The 19,151-nt window shown below is 39.2% G+C and overlaps 1 protein-coding gene across 1 annotated transcript in view; it reads left to right on the top strand.

Annotated features, from left to right (window-relative positions):
* Positions 1-19,151, top strand: part of SAXO1 (stabilizer of axonemal microtubules 1) — a 152,353-nt gene that overhangs the window by 9,010 nt on the left and 124,192 nt on the right. The gene's annotated exons all lie outside the window — the stretch shown is intronic.

The raw sequence follows: 19,151 nt of genomic DNA, 5'->3' as shown, positions 1-19,151 counted from the left end.
TATTTTCTTTTTCTGGAATGCTGATAATGTGTATATTTTTGTGTTTTGCATTGTCATTCAATTCCCTGAGACCCTGTTCCATTTTTTCCCATTCTTTTTTCTTTTTGTTCTCCTGTCTTTTCTAGTTCAGATTTTCTGTCTTCAAAATCGCTAATTCTGTCTTTGAGCAATTAAAAACTGCTCTTATGTGCCTCTAATGTATTTTTAATCTCATCCATCATGTTTTTCATTCCCATAAGGTATGTTACTTTTCTTTGTTCTTTATGCTCACCCAATGTCTTCTTAATATTCTTTATCTCTTTAGTCATACTTTCTTTCAATTCTTTAAATTGATTTAGGAGAGTTGTGTGGTTATCACTGATTAGTCTGAGTAGTTGTCTTAAGCCCTATATCTGTTAAGGATATTTGGTTTGTTCCTTTGGGCCATGTCTTCCCATTTCCTAGTATGGCTTATAATTTTTTTGCTGATGTCTAGGCATCTGAGTATGTTGGTGAATTTACTCTGATGACCAAATCTCTCTCTCTAGCTCTTCTTTGATATTTGCTTCATCTTATTCTAAGTCTTTAAAATTGCCCAGGTTATCAAAATCATGCTAGGAACTCACTAATTGGGCACAGATTTTCTCCCAGGATTACAGAGAGAATCAAAAGCAGTTTTGTCTATGCAGTTTCCAGATTGGCCAGAAGATGGTGCTCATCTGCACACAAAGCTGGCTCAGCTTGCCAAATTCACTGAAGAAAAGCCCTTAACTCCCCCTCCACTTTCCCTTGTAACAGCTGACAGGGAGGAATATGTTTTTTCCTGTCTCAGTCAGCTGCAGTGAGCCAGGGGGTTTATCCCAGGTTTAATACCTTGTGGGTGGGAATGGGAGCTTTCCTGACTCATGGAATTTTGTAAATCATGTTTGTTGTTTTGGGTTCTTTGTTTCTCTGTCCCTCATCTTCCTAGGAGTTGTGAAGCACTGTCCTGGTCTACTGACCCCTAAAGCAGGTCCCTCAGACAGGTATTGGCTCTTTTTCTGTTGTTTTAGAGAGTTGAGCCCTGCCTGCCTAATCCAATGCAATTTTCCCACAAATCCCCATCTGCATGTTTTATTTCCCCTATTTGTATACTCTTGGAAAGCAGAGGCCATATTTTCTATTTGTATGTATGTGCACTGTGTAATTACTAATAAACTATTCTCCATATGGCAGTCAAAACATGTCTTTTTGAATGAATAGATATGGATTTTCTTGTGTGTATTTCAAGGTACTATCACACTGGGATGGGTTAGAGAGGCTAGAGCTGTGCTTTCCAGTATGCTAGCCACTGGTCACATGTGCAATTTCATTGAAATTACTTAAAATTAAATTTCCAGTTCCTCAGCTGCACTAGTCACATTTCAAGTACCCGAGGGCCACATTTGGCTAGTGGCTGGCATAGTGGACAGTGCAGACATGGAATGTTTCCATCCTTGTAGAAAGTTCTGTTGGGCAATGCTGTTCTCATTTAGAAGTCTTCAGTTCCCCCCCTCCGTGCAATTGAATCTGATAAGAGGCTGGGTGGGATGGAATGATGAGAATTTTTCACTTTTTTGGCCTATATGGGAAAAGATGAGAATCTGGAAGAAAAGCATGTGTGAAGGAATCCTTGAAGTGGAGGGACCCCTTCAGTGGGGGAGGGGAGTTTTGGATTTCTGAGTCATTTGATCTTTCTGGGCTTCAGTTTTTCCATTTTTTATTAGTTTTTTAATCAGGAGATTAGTGGAGACCTGGGGTATGCTAGGGAGGGAGGGAAACCCCCAGCCATCCCCACTTCCTCATTGCATCTTCCTCCTAAGGCTTTGTTTCAACACAGAGTTTTATAATGTTCTTTCAACTGTAACTTTTGAGGGCTTTGTACTTTAGCGGGGAGGCTTTGAGGATGTACAGAGGCTGGATAAGAAAGTTTCCTTCTCTAGGAGCAGCTGTCTGTGGTCTCTGGGGAATAGCCACCAATGGACAGCTCTCCTATAATAGCTGACTTGGATCAAGTTCTTCCTTTGTCCACAAGATGGCAGCCTTTTCCCAATCAACTCATTGCTGGTTGCACCAGACCAGCCTAAATGGTAAGCAAAACGGAGTCCTGGATTTTCCTTTAGTTTTATTTTGTTTTATTTTAATAGATTGTAAGTTTTAAAAAATGGGCTGCTAGTCAGAATTTAGGGCCCAGCAGGGCTCAGGAAGTGGTTATACCTTGAGGAATAGGTTGCAGATTACAAATTGAAGGCGTTTCAAATACCTAAATTTGAAGTTCTGGTCCCTCAAAATTTTAATGTGCTTTTGGTGGTTTAAAAAATGGACATATTTTACTGCGTCAAGCTCAAGGTTTTCCCTCCACAACAGCACTCCACTCTTTTCCTTGACAATCTAAATCTGGCAATGGGAAGTATTACCATAAAATGCTATAATCTCTTTTCAACATAATCAAAACCAAATAAGCAAGCATATATATTCATAAGTTGTAGAAATACAGAAAAGTCTCTTGTGTTTTTTAAGTCAATCTACCACTTAATTATCTTGGTAACTTTCAGGAGTGGTTTGAGTGGAGTGGCCCTGTTTTGTAAAAGAGATGATAATGTTTCCAATAGCATCTGAATATCCCACTGTCCACACTTTCACAGCACTGTACCATCTTACATTTCTGTAGCGCTTTGGAAAATTTAAAGCACTTTCTCATACATTATTACTAGAGGTCCCTCAATGTGGGTAACATTGCTTAGTTTGGAAATTTGATTTGTTGACCTGAGCCTCCCTTTTCCGTGAGGATGTTTAAGGTTTATTGAACTGCTCTTGTCCGGAATTATGAAATTTGAAGCCTGGACAGTTTTAGATAAAGTAAAATGTTAGTCACCTTTTTAAAGCTGAGAGGGATCTTAATGGTCTATAGCTCTTTTTATTTTACAGATAAGGAAATTGAAGCATCGAGATAATTTTCAAATGTGGGAAAGCTTTAGGCACAATTTACATTAATCAAATTTTAGTTCTCCTGCTATATAACTGACACTGGACTGGCCATTAGAATTCGGTCTGTGGAAATGTCAGAATATTTTCAAGGCACACTGTGCCATTTTTGACTGCAGATTATAATAAGATGGCTCCTGTCCCATTAAGAATTATTACTGGATATAAAAAAAGAAAATAGGTGTAATTCTAACAGCCATTTTAGTAAAGTAATATAAATAGCAATCTCTTGAGGTTAAAATGTAGTAACAGTACCTTTTTTTCCCCTAAGATGCTTGTAAAAAAAAGTTGCTAATCAAAGGATTGATATGGTAGTTTCTTTTATATCTAATTATTTTATAGCTTGCAGTGCACAGTTTTAAAGATTTTGTACAATCTTGCAGGAAATTCTAGGACTGGGTAATGTATCATGAAATATTTATGTAGCCTTGGTATTATGTGCAGCATTTCATAAAAACGGTAGTCCCATAGAGGACTCAAAAATTGCTGAAAAGGATGTGGATTTGGCCCTTTCATGGAGCTTGGGGAGGAAGGTGATCCCTGGGGCAGCTATGTATCTGCAACTTAAATCAGTTATGTTAACCAGGGAGGAACTTGTTATTTTAATTTTGGAAAATATTTTCTTCACATTGATGGAAATTTCCTTAACCTTAGATTTTATTTTCTTAGAGTCTGTTACAAATTAAAAGGAAGGGAAAAAATTGAGGAATTGGTTTGATATTACATGTTTCAAGAAGAATTCTTGTTTTTAATTTAAATAAAATTGACTTCATAAATTCTGATTAAGAAAAAGAGAAAAAGCAGCTTTAAACAGATACTTGGTGATGATCTTACCATCAGTAGAATCCAGGTAGAGAATAAAAAAACAAAAATAAATTGAACAACAATAAAAAAACCCTTTTGCTTTAATATTGAATGATTTTTATTGTAAAGTTTGTGCACTTTTCATGTTAAGCAACATTATATCCTTTTTAAAAGTTAGAGCATTTCTGTGATTTTCTTTCATCTTATAAAGTGAGTATGTCAGTGTATATAATTATGAAATGAGTACATCTTAGCAGTAATTCAAATTACAGCCATTAAAATGATCTATTCAACTTTATAATCTACCAATTGGTCAGTTTAGAGTAACTTTGCTCTAATTACATTCTGCAGTAGATAGTTTTAAACATCATTTCCTCCACTGATATGAAAATATTTGTTATAGATTGACCTACAGGTGATTTATAGTTTATTTGGAAGAAAACAATTTTCATGGGGAAAAAAAGCTAAGCTTCAAATGAATGAGACTGATAAAATAAATGATGTAGGACTTCAGAGATGGGGAGAGCTCAGTTTGGGATGGGAAAACAGGGAAGGCTATAGGCAGGAAGAGGCTTAATTGGGGTGGAAGGACAGTATAATGATTAGGAAAGTGAAAATGGGAGTTGGGATACCTGCTTTTCAGATCCTGGCTCTGCTACTCCTTAACTCTGTGAGGTTGTGCAAGAAATTTGCTCTCTGTCTACAAGAAGAATAGTGACAGTAGCCTTTTCTCAGGGTAATCCTTGGGTAGCTGTGATGATTAGGTGGGGGAGGAGCCTGGGCTTGGTACTCAGTCGTGAGTCCTGAAGGAAAAGCTTAAGTTGGGAGTGCTGGAGGGGGTGTGCCAGCTGAAGGGCCTGATGGACATAGGGACACAGAAAGTATCACATCCATGTGGACACTGGAGCCAAGAGGAAGATCCTGCCAGGTAGAGGCAAATGGCAGACGCCCTTGAATACTTCAGGTTGTGAACTCAGCAGAGAGCCATTAATGGATTTTGAGCAGGGGAATAATGTGGCTAGAGCAGTCCCCTGCCCAGGGGACATGCTTGAAAGAATAGCAAAAGTTCACTTTGTTCTGTTGAAATAAATGCTCATGTCTAAATTTGGCCAATTTTGGTTCCCTGAATGGATTTGTAGTTTGCTAATATTTCCTGAGAAGTGCCTTATCCCCATTCTGTTCTTGTCATTTTTTTTATTTGATTATTTTACTCAACAAATAGTTGAATGGTAATTTACTATGAGAGGCAACATAAGGGCTACAGCACAGATTATACAGTGAGACCACAGGGGTTCAAATCCCAGCCTTTCCACTTAGCAGCTGTGTCATCTTGAATATTTTACAGTGAAGTCTTTACTGCCATGTACTTGGATGCCCTTATCTGTAAAATGGAGATGATGATAAAGCCGCCCTCATCGGGTGGTGGTGAGGAGTCAGTATTGAATAAGCAAATATAGCAGTGCCTGTCTTAGTTTGACGGGCTGCTACAACAAATATCACTGACAGCTTGGCTGAAACAACAGTTTTTTGGGAGACTAGAAGTCCAAACTCATGATGGCAGCAGGATCATGTTTTCTCTGAAGTCTGTAGCATTCTACTGGTAGCTTGCCAGGAATCCATGGCTCAATCACTGCCTCCATTACATAGCCATCTCTCTCCCACTGACTGTGTCCAAATTTCCTGTTTATGACTCCAGTCATAGGGGATCAAAGTCCACTCTGATTCAGTTTGGCCTCATCTTAACCAATAGGATTTACATCCATTGGAGTGGGGGGTTAGAACTTGAACATGTCTCTGTGGGGGATAAGATTCAGTACGTAACACTGGCTTACAAAGTAAAGCCTAGATAAGTGTTAATAAATAAATACAAATTAAGGTGCCTAAATTCTAGGCAATGAGGTCCTAGAAGGGGTGAGCAAGATCTCTACTCTCAGACTTTCATGGAGTTTGCCCTCTAAGAAGAGTATTCATTAACCAGACTAATGAAATGTGCTCATCAGAGAATTAAAACAGAGTGTTTGGGGGACTTGATTAAATCAGGAAGACTGTTAATGTCTGTAAAGATAAAATCTGCTCTTCCCATGGCTGGGAGACCCTCTGTCCTCTCAAGGATGCCTGCACTTGAGTCCAGCAATTATTATACTTTTCAAGTTCAGACTGACATTAATAAACATGAAGTTTAAATTTCTATCCAGTTTAGAACTTTCCCATTCTTAAAAATAGTGTTGCTGGGGATTAAAGTCATCTTCATTGCATGCGTACTCTACCATTCTGATCTATTATTTTTGTTACTGGCTTTTTCAAAATATTTTTTGAAGGTTCTATGATTCTGTAAAAGGATAGGATGGTGTTTCTAAATCATTATCTAGGTAACAATTCTCCAAATTCAGAAGTCCCTCATTCTAATGTTAACACATGAGTTTGTAATATAAGAAATCATTTAACTTACTGTGGGTATTGGTCAATTACTTAATTTTAGAAACATTATCTTTACATGGTTATTTTTAAAAATCAAAATCTTTCCTCTACACATTTTTTTCAAGTATCAAGCATTTTAACTCTGTTCTACAAATAAATTCAATATACTACCCAATAAAAAGAGGTCAAAATGAAAAGCAAAGATTAATTTGATATTTCCTTCTGTCCTGATTCAGATGGGAGGGCATTGGGCAATATTAGAGAAAGAACGTGGGACAGCAAGTTAGAACTTTGAATTCTAGACCTGTGTTTTGATTACGTACAAGTTTTGTGAACTTGTTCAGGTCTTTTGACAGCTCTAGACTTTTAAAAATAAGTGGTTATCAGACAATGAGGTAGTCTCTATCCTCTGTAATGGTGTTTTTTTAGGCCCGTAGAAATTCTATCTCGGTGTTCTGAAAGTGTCTGCAGATGGCTCGAGGAGCCTTTATTGGTATCCTTAGGGAAGTGAGGGAGAAGGGGAGACGTGCTGCAGAGCTGAGGCTGGACAGATGCTTTTTTGACTTTTCCAAAAGTTATTGAATGGCTATTTGGAATGAATGCACGTCTTTCTTGGGCCTCATGGACTCTCCAGGTTGTCTGATTCAATATCCTTTCAGCACTCTGACTTCCTCTACATGTCGCACATCTGTGGTTGCCCCAGCTGCCTAGTGTTCCACTGGTGCTCATGTCGGGTAACCAAAGAGACCCAAGAGAAATAATTCAGTGAACTATTTACAAATTCTAGGAGGAAGAGGGTCTGTTGGGCCAGCCTGTGATGTGGCTCCTCTGGCATCAAGGGTGCTTTCCACAATCCAGTTAGCTAGGCTGGAGATGCATGGAGTTACATAATACAACCCGGGCAGCTGGGACAAGGGGTAGCTTTGTGGAGTAAGGGGGTGAGGGTAGGAAGAAACTAATTAGAAGAGAACATTAGCTTCTTAAGAATACTTGCCAGACATCTTTGTGGGTAAGGTTGGTGAAAGTTGGGCTGGATGAAAGTATAATTAGGAGGATCCCCAGCTCATTGATTATGTAGACCCAGAGAGTGCCAAATGATGGCTTTTTGCTTACCTGGAACAATATCACCAGTGCTGTGTCACAGAACTCCATCATTAGTCTTGCCCTGTTCATTATTTTTATCAAAACTTGAATGAAGACATAAAAGACATCCTTATCAAATTAAAAAAAAAAACAACCCACAAAATGGGAAGAATATAATAAGCGTGTCAGATGATAACAAAACCAAGATTCACAATGATCTTGACAGACTTGAATGCTTGAACTTAAACATGACGTTCTGTCTTTGGGATGAAGAATCAGTTAGACATATTCATAATGGGGGAGGTGTATATGGCCATCGTTTGTGAAAGGGTCTTTGGATTTTCCTTAACCACAAGTTTAATATGACCCAGTGGTATGATGTGCCTGTTAAGAAGCATTAACTTAGTTTCAGGCTAAACAGAACTCGGGTGTCCAGGTCAGCAAACGTGATTACTTCATTGGACTTTTGCCTGATCAGACCACAACTGAATGTTGTTTTTCCATTTGGATACTTCATTTTTTTTTTTTTTAAGGGTACAACAAATGAATGAAGAAGGGTGAACAGGATGACTAAGTTTAGGGGAAAAATTCTGAAACTGAGAAGACTTGAACTTGGTAAGATTAGGGGACAGGCTGTTGGGCAATAAGTATTTGGAGGACTGGATTCTGCAGAAGAGGGATTATACTTGTGCTAGGTTGCTCTGAGAATACAACTAAGCAGAAAGTGGTCACTTCATGCAAATTGATTTGGGGTCAATATAAATGAAGAAGGATTTTGTAGCAGTTAGAACCACAGGAGCTTGGAGCGAGCTATCTCTGGCCCTTGAGCTGTGTATGAATCTGTCAGGGGTGCTGTGGAAAGGATTCCTGCACTGGGCAGGAGTTTTGACAAAATGATCTCAAGGGTCCCTTTCAACAATGAAAACCAAGATTTTGGAAAGGGAGAAGAGATTTTATTTTAATATGCAGATTGGATGTGAACCTCTACTACGGGGCAAAGATGTGGGTATGAAGAATAAACTGAGGGCGGCGGACTTGGCCCAGTGGTTAGGGCATCCGTCTACTGCATGGGAGGTCCACAGTTCAGACCCCAGGCCTCCTTGACCCGTGTGCAGCTGGCCCATGCGCAGTGCTGATGTGCGCAAGGAGTGCCTTGCCATGCAAGGGTGTCCCCCGTGAAGGGAAGCCCCTCATGCAAGGTGTGCGCCCCGTAAGGAGAGCCGCCCAGCGCGAAAGAAAGTGCAGCCTGCCCAGGAATTGCGCAGCACACACAGAGAGCTGACGCAGCAAGATGACGCAACAAAAAAGAAACACAGATTCCTGTGCCGTTTACAACAACAGAAGTGGACAAAGGAGACGCAGCAAATAGACACAGAGAACAGACAACCGGGGTGGCGGGGGGGGAAGGGGAGAGAAATAAATAAAATCTTAAAAAAAAAAAAAGAATAAACTGAGATCTATATGTGCCAGAAAAACCAAGAAAGCTAAGAGGGTATTAAGGCATCTATATTTAAATTTTTAAATATGCCGATTTTAACCGTTTGTCTCTGTCTGCTTCTCCTCATTAATCTGCCTTTTCACGTGGTGCCACTGCCTTCCTGACAGCCCTTTAATAGCCTTCATTTATATAAAAAACTTCATCTGTTGCTCCCATGACTTCCTGATTGTTTACATGCAGCAGTTAATGTAAAGGTTTTTGTGGGCTAGCTTGGGACTCTAGTCACTATGTGAAGTAATACTTTTGTATTTCAAGCTTCAAACAGTGTATGAGTTTTTTAAAAAAAAGTTTTTATTTATTGCAAGAATAAACTTTATTTTAGAGAAATTTTAAATTTACGTTTACAGAAATATTACACCAAAATTATAGGAAATTCCCATAACCCCCTGCACACCCATACACATAGCCTCCCTTATTTTTTAAACTTTATTTTTAAAGTTTGATTTTTAAGTTTTTTTTTTTATTTTTAAAAAGATACTTAGATATATAAATGTCACATAACAAATATAGGGGATTCCCATATGCCCCACTTCCCACACCTCTCTCATGTGTGGGTTTTTGAAACATATTCTCTTGCAGAGCTGGGATGACCCATGTTTCTTCTCTTTTTCTTATCAAGTACCACTTCTCACCTGCCATGGAGCCTCAGCTGGGCTTGGAAGTCTTCCTTGCTCCTCCCTGTCAACCAAGGTAGTTCCCAAAATTTTGGCACCTCCATGAATCAAGCCTTACTGTTTCTCTTCCACTGCTTTATCTAAAAATGGACTTTATCAAGAGACTTTTGTCTCAAAAAGAAATGAGAAGAATCTTAACTTCACATAAGACAGTACCATAGTAAACAAATGCATAGTGAACCATGTCATGTCCTACATGCATGCTCTGAATCATCACTAGATTGAGGGCTTCTGTTCTGGTGTCTGGCGCTCCTCTCCAGCTTCCAAACCCTGCATTAGAAGGTGCAGGGACTAGGTGTGGATAATTTTTAAGGATGTTGCTTGCACTAATGAAAGCTCCTAGCATGGTGGTTTAGTCAGGAATCTTGGTTAAAGCAACTGAAATGGACACTGTCTGATTTAAGCAGGTTTAGACAAATCAAAGGTTACAGGGCAGTTCATTGATGATGGTTTGATAGCAATGGAAAAATGGCTTTATCACAGGTATGGATTTTATACTATTGTCTTGGAGCAAGACAGGTTTTCCCACTGTGGAGCCTTTTACCTACATGTGAAGGTCTGAAACTCATGTCCACAAACTCAAGTGCACCTAGAATTAACTGGAGAGCTATTTTAAAATGTCCTGGGCCCTGCCTCCATACACTTTGATTTTTGTGGGTCTTTGGCTCAACAATCTGCACATTTTAACAACAATCTGGGTGGATTATGGACCATACTTTAAGAAACACATGGCTTCTTCATTGAGTACCAGTACCAACCTCAAAAAAACAAAACAAAATGTGTTTCTTCAAGGAAAAGAGATGCTATTTCAAGGCTTTTAAACTTTCCAGTCATTGATTAAAAAGAAGCAAGGTAGAGATTCAGTCTGTTCTTAGAAGAGCTTTTTGGCCGGGGCTGTTGGGAACCAGCTTTGACATGTGAGGCTGGCACTCATCACCCTCCATCACCGTCAGCAGGAAGCATCTTCTGTTTTGAGCCCTGACTTGCCTCTCAATTGTCCTCAGAAAAGGGCCTTTTATTTTCCCCTCTCCCTGCCCCTCTGTAAGTATTAGTCAAACCTCACAGGGAGGTTTTTAACACTTTACAGGTCTCACTGGTCTATTTTGTGGTCTCATTCGCTGACTTCCTAACCCAAGAACAGAGAGCCACGAAGGCAGGGGATCCAATGTGCTCACTGTGTCTGAGGCCGAGGGATGTGTGATAACACCTGCAGTAAAGCTGTGGCCCTCGTGAGCTGCTAAGTCTCTCTCCGAGGAAGCCTTACATCTAAACAAGAAGATTCTGTCCACTGACGGAACATCTTGTAGTTGTCTGAGATATTTGGGGATCTTACTTGAGCTCTTTGGTCTATTTCACCCTGCATTTAGCTAGGATTAGTAGCAAGGTTATTTCCAACAGTGATTTTTATCAAATTCAGTTCAGGTGTCTATGCTCATGACAGTCATCCATTGCCTGAAGGACAAAATAACTTAGAAGGCTCCAGGATCCACCCTCTCTTTCCAGGCATTCTCCGCCATGTGCTCTATGCTGACTGTACTTACACCCTGTCTACTAGCCATACTGACACCCTGTTTATTAACTATACTGACCCCTTGTGTACTAACTATACTGACCCGCTGTATGCTAATCAGACTAAGAGTCCATATTCCAGACCCTCCAGACTATGCAGCATAATGCAGCATACATGCAGTGCCCAGTTCACAAACTATGTGCCTGCCAAATGTTTCTTCTTAAAATGGAAATGGTTGCTAACATTGTGTAAAATCTGATTTTTAAAAAAACCTGGATTTCTAGTTTCTCTTGAAAATCAAAATACGTGGTAGTTCTGTGCTCAGGTTCCTAAATGCTAATGTCAGATTTTACCCAGAGATAGGGCATATTCCCTCCAGTGCCCATGGAAAAAGGTAAGAGGGAGATACGGTGAGACTTTACACTCTTATTTCCCACAAGGGGGCAATATCATCTCTAGAAAAGTGAAAGGGACAGGCTTTGCAAAAGCGGGAATTTTGTTACCCGGGCAAAGACCCTATTTAAGCATTTCCTATGTTTCCTATGCTGCTCAGCAGGCAGCCTGCCGTGTGCTATTATTAGCCACATATTCAGGAACTCCTTTCATTTGGCCTCCAAGGTCTTCCTAAAATTCATCTGAGAGCCAGTTTGAGTGAAGTGCATTCAAGATATCCGGTCAGATATCTTCAGGGTCTGTCTTCCTTCTTGGTGGAGGTTGTGGAGGTTTGACTGGGGCCTGATGGAGCAGGGTTGCTTCTAGGGAAAAGCTGACTGCCTGATCCTTGGAGATGACCTCACAGCCTGGCGTGACTTGGTGGCCTTTCTAATTGGCACTGAATCTTGATTTCTATTTTCTTTTTGGGAGGTAGGGAGCCAGGGATTGAACCTGGGACCGTGTATGTGGGAAGCCAGCGTTCAACCGCTGAGTTACACTGGCTCCCTTGAATCATGACTTTTGTCAGCACCCTGAGAGCAGCGCAGTCAGCCTTTGGAGATGACTTCATACTAACCTGGCCACGGGAGACTGTGTAAGCCCAAATGCCTGTTGATTAACTTATAATGAGACGTAACTGCTGAGGGACCTTGACATTAATTTTCACTGACCAGAATATACTTCTGCTTTTAGAAAAATTAACAATAAAAATCAAAATATAACCAGAACATTTTTGCTTGTCTGACTTCTGACAAGGGGAGAGCTATGATTTGTACATTGCAGGGTCCATCTGTGATGTGCTGAAGTTCCCTTCTGCAGTACAGGACTGGACAGGCGGCGTCCTGCCCAGGCCTCCCCATACTGGACAGTGCTGTGGACACCTTGGCCTATTTGCTGCTTGCCTCTGTCCTTCCCACTAATGGTCCTGCCATATTTCCATGTCTTCAGATATACACCACCATGAACTAGACTGCACGTGCATGCAGGAGTTTTCACTTTCGATGCTTGTACGTTGTATCTATTACATGTGAGTTTAAAAATTTAGACTTTTGGGAGGGTTAGGGCAGAGGCCCCCAGCACCTCTAAGTTGCCTGAACAGAGCTTTGAAGGCTTAAAAAAATACAACTAGCTCTTAAATTCCAGGTGCTGGCTAGTATAGATAAGTGAAAACAAAGGTTTCAAATCTTACTTTCTCTCTTGGTTTCCTCTTCTCTCTTACATTGCGTGCCTTTAGTTAAACAACAAAAACAAAACGTCTTTGCCACATATTTTCCCCCTCTCTTCTTATCCATCCTTAATACGGGTAAGATTTGAAATGATTTAATAAGAATGTGGAAATAAAGAAAAGAAATTTGAAGAGGAAGAGAGTTAAAATGGCTCAAACTATATAGTTGGATCTTGGGTCATTTAAAAACTGGCCTTGGTTATTAAAACACTTGCTCATTTTTTTGCATGTGTATGTATCAGTTTGGGTTGAATCACTTAAACATATTCCATTAGTTAAACCTAATGCTAAGAAGGATATACACATGTCTATGAATCTTATTTTTGACCCTCATTTCAATTAATTTGCCTGCAGTCAGAAAGAATATTGATTCTGCCTTGGGTCCTACAACTTGGCACACAAAGGAACTTGAGAACTTATTAAGAAAAACATTTGGTAACTTTTATTCATGTGCTGCGTTTAGTTAAGGGGAAATCTCTGCGTGCTCAGGGTGTCTCCCTCAGCCGTGTGGTGCTGAGTACTTTCATATGCATCTGTAGGACCCAGAGGGTTTGTTCTTAAAATCGTCTCTGGCCTGGGGTGCCCGGTGCCAAGGAAGTGGGACATGAGTGGTGGGGCCATCGTGTTTGTGCCCATCCCTGCCTCTACCATCCCCAAGTGGTTCATATGTTTCATTGGTAGTCTGATGGGATTGCAGAAATAGAATGGTTAGAAAATGAGTTTTTATGTGGAACTGCAGTGCAGTCGGAATGTATTTAAAGGCCTGTTTTGTGCTCTGAACTTTGCTTAGGTTCGTGGCGCTATTGGGATAAGCAGAACATTGAATTCCTACTTTCAGGGACCTCATAGTCTATGTGGCTGAAACTTATGTGGAACAATGAGAGGGCAGTGCAGGATCCTTTGGTATAGTGAAGAGATTAGGGGCTTGGGATCAGAGACTTGCTTTTTTTTTTTTTTTTTTTAAGGCTGTGCTGGGAAATGAATGTGGGACCTCGTGCATGGGAAGCAGCATTCAATCATTGATCTCTACCCATCCTCCAAGACTTACGTTTTTAAAAAGTTTTTCTGAGCCTTAGTTCCTTAATAAGTGAAATGGTGATAATCATACACACTTCTAAGGTTGCTGTAATGAGTATATGGCGTAACGTGTGCAAAGCACTTAGCCTAGAGCCTGGCATATAGTTAAATGTTCAGTATTTGGTAGTTAATCATATAAGCTTTCCTTTATGCAGTTTTATTGAGAAAGGAGGGATTTCCTATAAGAGACCACTGTTTATGGTAATCACTTTGAAATAAAAATTCACATTTCTATTTGAAATTATATATATATTATATACCTTCTTGATTTCTTTAATAATCTTTTTTTCCCTGATAATGGAAATATGGATCCATTGATCCTGTCTTATTAAAGAGTGTTTTTCTTACAGTGTGCCTGCCTATAATTGCTTTTTTTTTAACTCTTATTTTTTTATAAGCTGCTTTAATTCTGGAGATTCACTAACCAAACAATACATTTATATATAAAGAAGGACTAAAGAATACACAGGGCCTGCACAGGATTAAAAAGTAAGGACTTAAGGACAATTCCAGTGTTTCAAGTGTTCAGAATCCTCTTGCTCCTACCTTCTCAGCCAGGCTCTAGGAGGCTGGGATTTCTAGAAGTGTGCAACCTGGCTAGGTGGGGCATTTATTTATTAGGACCAGAAGCTAAGGAAACAGCCAGTAGCCCCTGGATTGTCATTTCCCACCAGAAGCCAGCTTGATGGAAAGCTGATTCAGAAGCAGGCAGGAAACATGGGTTCCAGCCCTGACAACATAGCAATGACTGCTCCAAGGCTGTGCACCTGTGCTGCCCGCCACAAAACGCAGCATTCGCTGCCTGAGGAGGGGTAAGAGTCGTGGAGGCACTTTAGACTCCTGGGAAGAGTAAGTCAGAATGAGTGAAAATGAGCTTACTAGGACTTAACTCTCCATAAGGTTTTTGTTTTGTTTTTAGGTTAAAATGTTCATAAAAAATTTGGTCTCTGCCTCTATAGAAGGTGAATATTCTCTTTTGAGGTGATGGAAATTGCATGAGCAAAGGAAAAGCTGACTGGCTTTGGTAGTGAGAGCGTGCAGGGCAGTCAGCGATTCTTGCATCTGTTTCAGTAGGTAGAGCTCCTCCACTCGGGGAGTAGCACCACGAGCAAGCTGTTTTCCCTGATGCTTGCACCATTGCATTCTGTGTACGCCCTCTCCTCACAGGTTTAAATACCAGATTTTTTCTATTACTTCACAGTTCCCACCTGGGGTCTCAGATGATCGCACAGAGCCAAAAAATCATCTGCAGTTTCCTCTTTTTGGTCACATTTTATAATTAGGGGCTTCTTTTTGAGCTGTTCATGTTGTCATTACTATTTCTCTGGGTATTCCTTGTTAAGGTTTTAGTTTCAAATGAAGTTGTAATCTCAGAAGTAGTGGGGTCTCCCCATGCTTAAAATCTAACATCTTGGAGAACTTTCTGCTGTGATGGTTTGGAGTGACTCATTTTTGAAACTCCCAACTCTTCTCTGCAGAGAATTTTAAATTTTTATGTTTAAATTTGGCAAGCTCTTTTCATAGGTAAAGATAATTTCCCCCTTACAAATTGATATTATTTTATTCTCTAAATTCAAGGCAAGAAAATTATAGGCAATATAGATTGAATTCTGTCTGCTGATGGTATGTGGCACTGATTAAAATGAAGCACCTTTGTTTACATGAAGGCAAAATACGGATCTTTAGGTTGTTTTTTAAAAAATTATCTTTAAACAAAAATTAATTGCATTCACAATTGTATATTTTAGATTTTTATCTTTCATTTGCTTATGCCACTATACTGTTTAGGATAAGGTTTGGACGTGTGTCAGAAAACCTGAAATAAAAGTGACTTAAACAAGATAGTTTACTTTTCTTGCACCTAAGAGAAGTCCACAGCTGCCAGGGCAGCTCACACTGCCAGGGACCTGGGCTTCTTCTCTCTTGATGTTTGGCCTCTCTAATGTTCCAGTCATTCTATACATGTCCCAGGCAGCAGGAAGGTGAACGCCCTTGCCCATCTGCTATATACAACTTTTAAGGAGATCTTTTTTTTTTTTAATTAAAAATTTTTAAAAAAAATTTTTTAGGAGGTACTAGGGATTGAACCCAGGACCTCATATATGGGAAGCAGGTATTCAACCACTGAGCTACATGCACTCCCCAGTGAGAGTTGGTTTTTCATTTGTTTGTTTCATTTTTTGATGGAATCTTGTGCGTGGAAGCAGGTACTCAGCTGCTTGAGCTACATCTTCCCCATTAAGGAGGTCTTTCAGAAGTTCCGTATAGCACTTTCTAGCTGACCCTACTAAAAATTGAAATTTCTGTTACCAAATAAGGGAAAGGCTGATATTGGGGTAGGTACCTAGAAATTTCTGTCACAGTTAATTTTTTTCAAATATAGCTAGCCTTAATTTCTTATCCACAAAGGGCTTCAACATACCTTTTGGCTCATACCAGAAATCCCTGTTTCAATGTGTGAGTAAGGGTCAGTTCCATCTGAGAAGAGCTATGTTGTTCAAATAGTAAAAGAAAATAACCAAGTGTTATGTTATCTCGGTGCAGTTTGTACTTTGCAGTTTGGTCTTTTCTGAGGTTTTTATTTAAATCATGGATAGGAAAACTTTTTTCTGAAGGTAAAGGTAATATCTTAGGCTTCGTAGGCCATGACATCTGGGTTGCAACTACAATGCCATTGTAGTGCAAGAGCAGTTATAACCAATACATTAATGAATGTGCCTGACTGTGTTCCAATAAACCTTTATCACACTGAAATTTGAATTTTATATTTCCATATGTCATGAAATATTCCTATCTTGATTTTTTCAACTATTTAAAAATGGTAGAAATCATTCTTAGCTCATGAGCTACACAAAAACAGGTGGTGAGCCAAATTTGGCCCAGGGGCTGTAGTTTGCTGACCCCTGGTTTAGATGATGTTTGTGGTAGAAATAAGCTCTAAGAATAGAAACTAAAAATAGAGAAATTGGTTAACTAGGATGAGACTCTGGAATGGGGCAGAAGGAAGGAGAATCTAAATGTTTTTAGAAGAATATTCATTGTTAGTTTTGAGGCCATAAATTCTAAAATACTCAAAAAATACATTGCTAGATTAAGAAGTAGCCCATATTTTTTAGGATGCCTACTGAAGTACACAGGGTGAAATTACAATGTATGGGATTTACTTTTAAATACTTCAGTTAAGAAAATAAGGGGCTGATGGAGCATATGTGGAAAATCTGGATAATTATGGAACAGGATGAAGCTTATTTGGGGATTTATTAAACTATTATCTATACTTTTAAAGTATGTTTGGAAATTTGCATAATAAAAATTTTGAAAAGGAAAAACTTTTACTTAAGTACCCTTCATATTATTGTTTTACATTATTGTTTGGACACCTTTGTTTTTTTATTAGAAAATCTAATTTTGAAAACATTTTTTTCCCTCATTTTCTGCTTATTTTAAGGAAATATTGTGATCTTTTGGAATATCTAGTTATATTTATATTAAATTTTAATATCAATTTTACAAGTTACTCAGTTAACACAAGATAACTATAATAATGGTAAATCTGCTTTATTCAGCAGTTACACTCCTCCCTTAGTTTGTTTATTCCTCAGTCTTGAAGGATTTGGGACAATATCCACTCTGACTGCTTCAGGCTGGGAAGGGAAGTAGATATTATGGGGCAGAAGGATGGCATTGTTTTGCTTGCAGTTGAAGATATGCCTTGTTTGAGATGGGGCTGGGCCATCATCATCGTTTTGTTTGTTGTCTAGGGCAGGCCTGCAGGACTGGAGAGTAGGAGCTGGCCACATGTCTGCTGGGTGTAAGGGCTTGACTGGCATATGAACGAACTGAAGGCTTTATTTTATGTCTCTGAGAAATAAACTTAGCAAATAAAGTGAAACTTATTGGTTCAAATAAAAGAAGTAGAAGAATCATAATTGGGGGGTTATAAATGAGTATAGTTATGTAATATTGGGAAAACAGCTTTTCACATATTCCCAGAAAGGGCCCTCTGAGAGGGTTGTTGACTTCACGTGGCTGTGTGACTTGCCTGTGGTATCTGGATGTCGCTATAGCTTTCAGGAGTACTTTTGTTTGAGGCTTTGTTCACTGTGGCAGTTTGTGACCTGCATAAGCATAACTTCTGGAATGACTTCCCAACTCACTTTGAAATCTCTTAGCCATAAAAACGATATTTCATTTAATGTTCCCCCCCTTTGATAAAGGTCTTTCTCCAAATGCATCACTGATTAACGCTTGATAACAATCCCTTGGCGTTAGGGAGGCTCATCTCTGGGAATCATGTTCCACACGGGGCTGGGGCATAGTGATGAGTTTATTTGCAGAGTTTGGTTTAGAGAGGGTCCACACTTGAGCAACAAGGAGGTTTTCAGGAGGTAACTCTTAGGCATTAATTATAATTAGGCTTAGTTTCATTATTATAGGAACAATGTTCTTGGTAGAAGCACTACAATTGAGGGCTTGGCTTATTAGCCTGTTTTCTTTTATTAGGCAAGGCTTAAATATTCCCAAGTTTTTAACCATCTTATTTGGGAAAGTAGTGGCACTTCCCCAGGAGGGAAATTTAATATTTTGCTAGCTACTATGAGGACATCTACCTATCCAGAAAATGTACATAAGACAACAAGGACACATTTATATCCTGTTTAAGGATGTGGCTATATGATGTTCAAGGTGTTCAAAAGGCCCTGTCGTTGAACACCTGACCATGTCCCACTTTTTCCTTCCTACTAGGGTTATGTTAATTGACAGGCAGAATATAATTTATATACTTGCCTTGCTACTTGTGTAAAGTTTTTCTTTTCTTTCCCTGAAGGTGAAGGTTTGAACTGCAGCTGGCTGCATGCACTTTCAGAGAAGCCTCAGAGTAAAACAGTATAACTGATAAGGAAATTTGTTTGTTTCTGTGAAATATAACATTTTGCTAAAATAAAAAATAAAATATTCCCATATACCACACCCTATTGTTGACATTAACATTGGTGTGTTACAGTTAATGCAAGAATGTTAAAATATTATTGTTAAATATAGCTCATATTTTGCTTTAGGTGTATTTTTTCCCCCATATACTACCCTATAATTAACACTTCGTATTAGTGATGTACTTTTGTTATATATCCTGAAAGAACATTCTTATATTAATATTAGTATTATTAACCACAATCCTTGTCCACTTCAGGATTCACTGTGTCATACCAATCCGTGATTTACCCTCTACTTTTCCTTCTAGTAACATTTACAATCCTCAAATTCCGCTTTCAGCCACATTTACACACATACTTTAGCACTATTAGTTACATTTACAATAATGGACTACCATCACCTCTGTCCATTTCTAAACAATTGCAATCAGCCTAATTATAAATTCTGTACAGATTAAACATCAGCTTCTCATTCTCTACCCCCATTCTATCGCCTGTTAAACTATCTTCTAGA

The sequence above is a fragment of the Dasypus novemcinctus genome, chromosome 8, assembly GCF_030445035.2.
Source record: "Dasypus novemcinctus isolate mDasNov1 chromosome 8, mDasNov1.1.hap2, whole genome shotgun sequence".
Classification (NCBI taxonomy): domain Eukaryota; kingdom Metazoa; phylum Chordata; class Mammalia; order Cingulata; family Dasypodidae; genus Dasypus; species Dasypus novemcinctus.
Note: the sequence above shows the minus strand (reverse complement) of the source record. Positions and strands in the feature narration are given on the sequence as shown.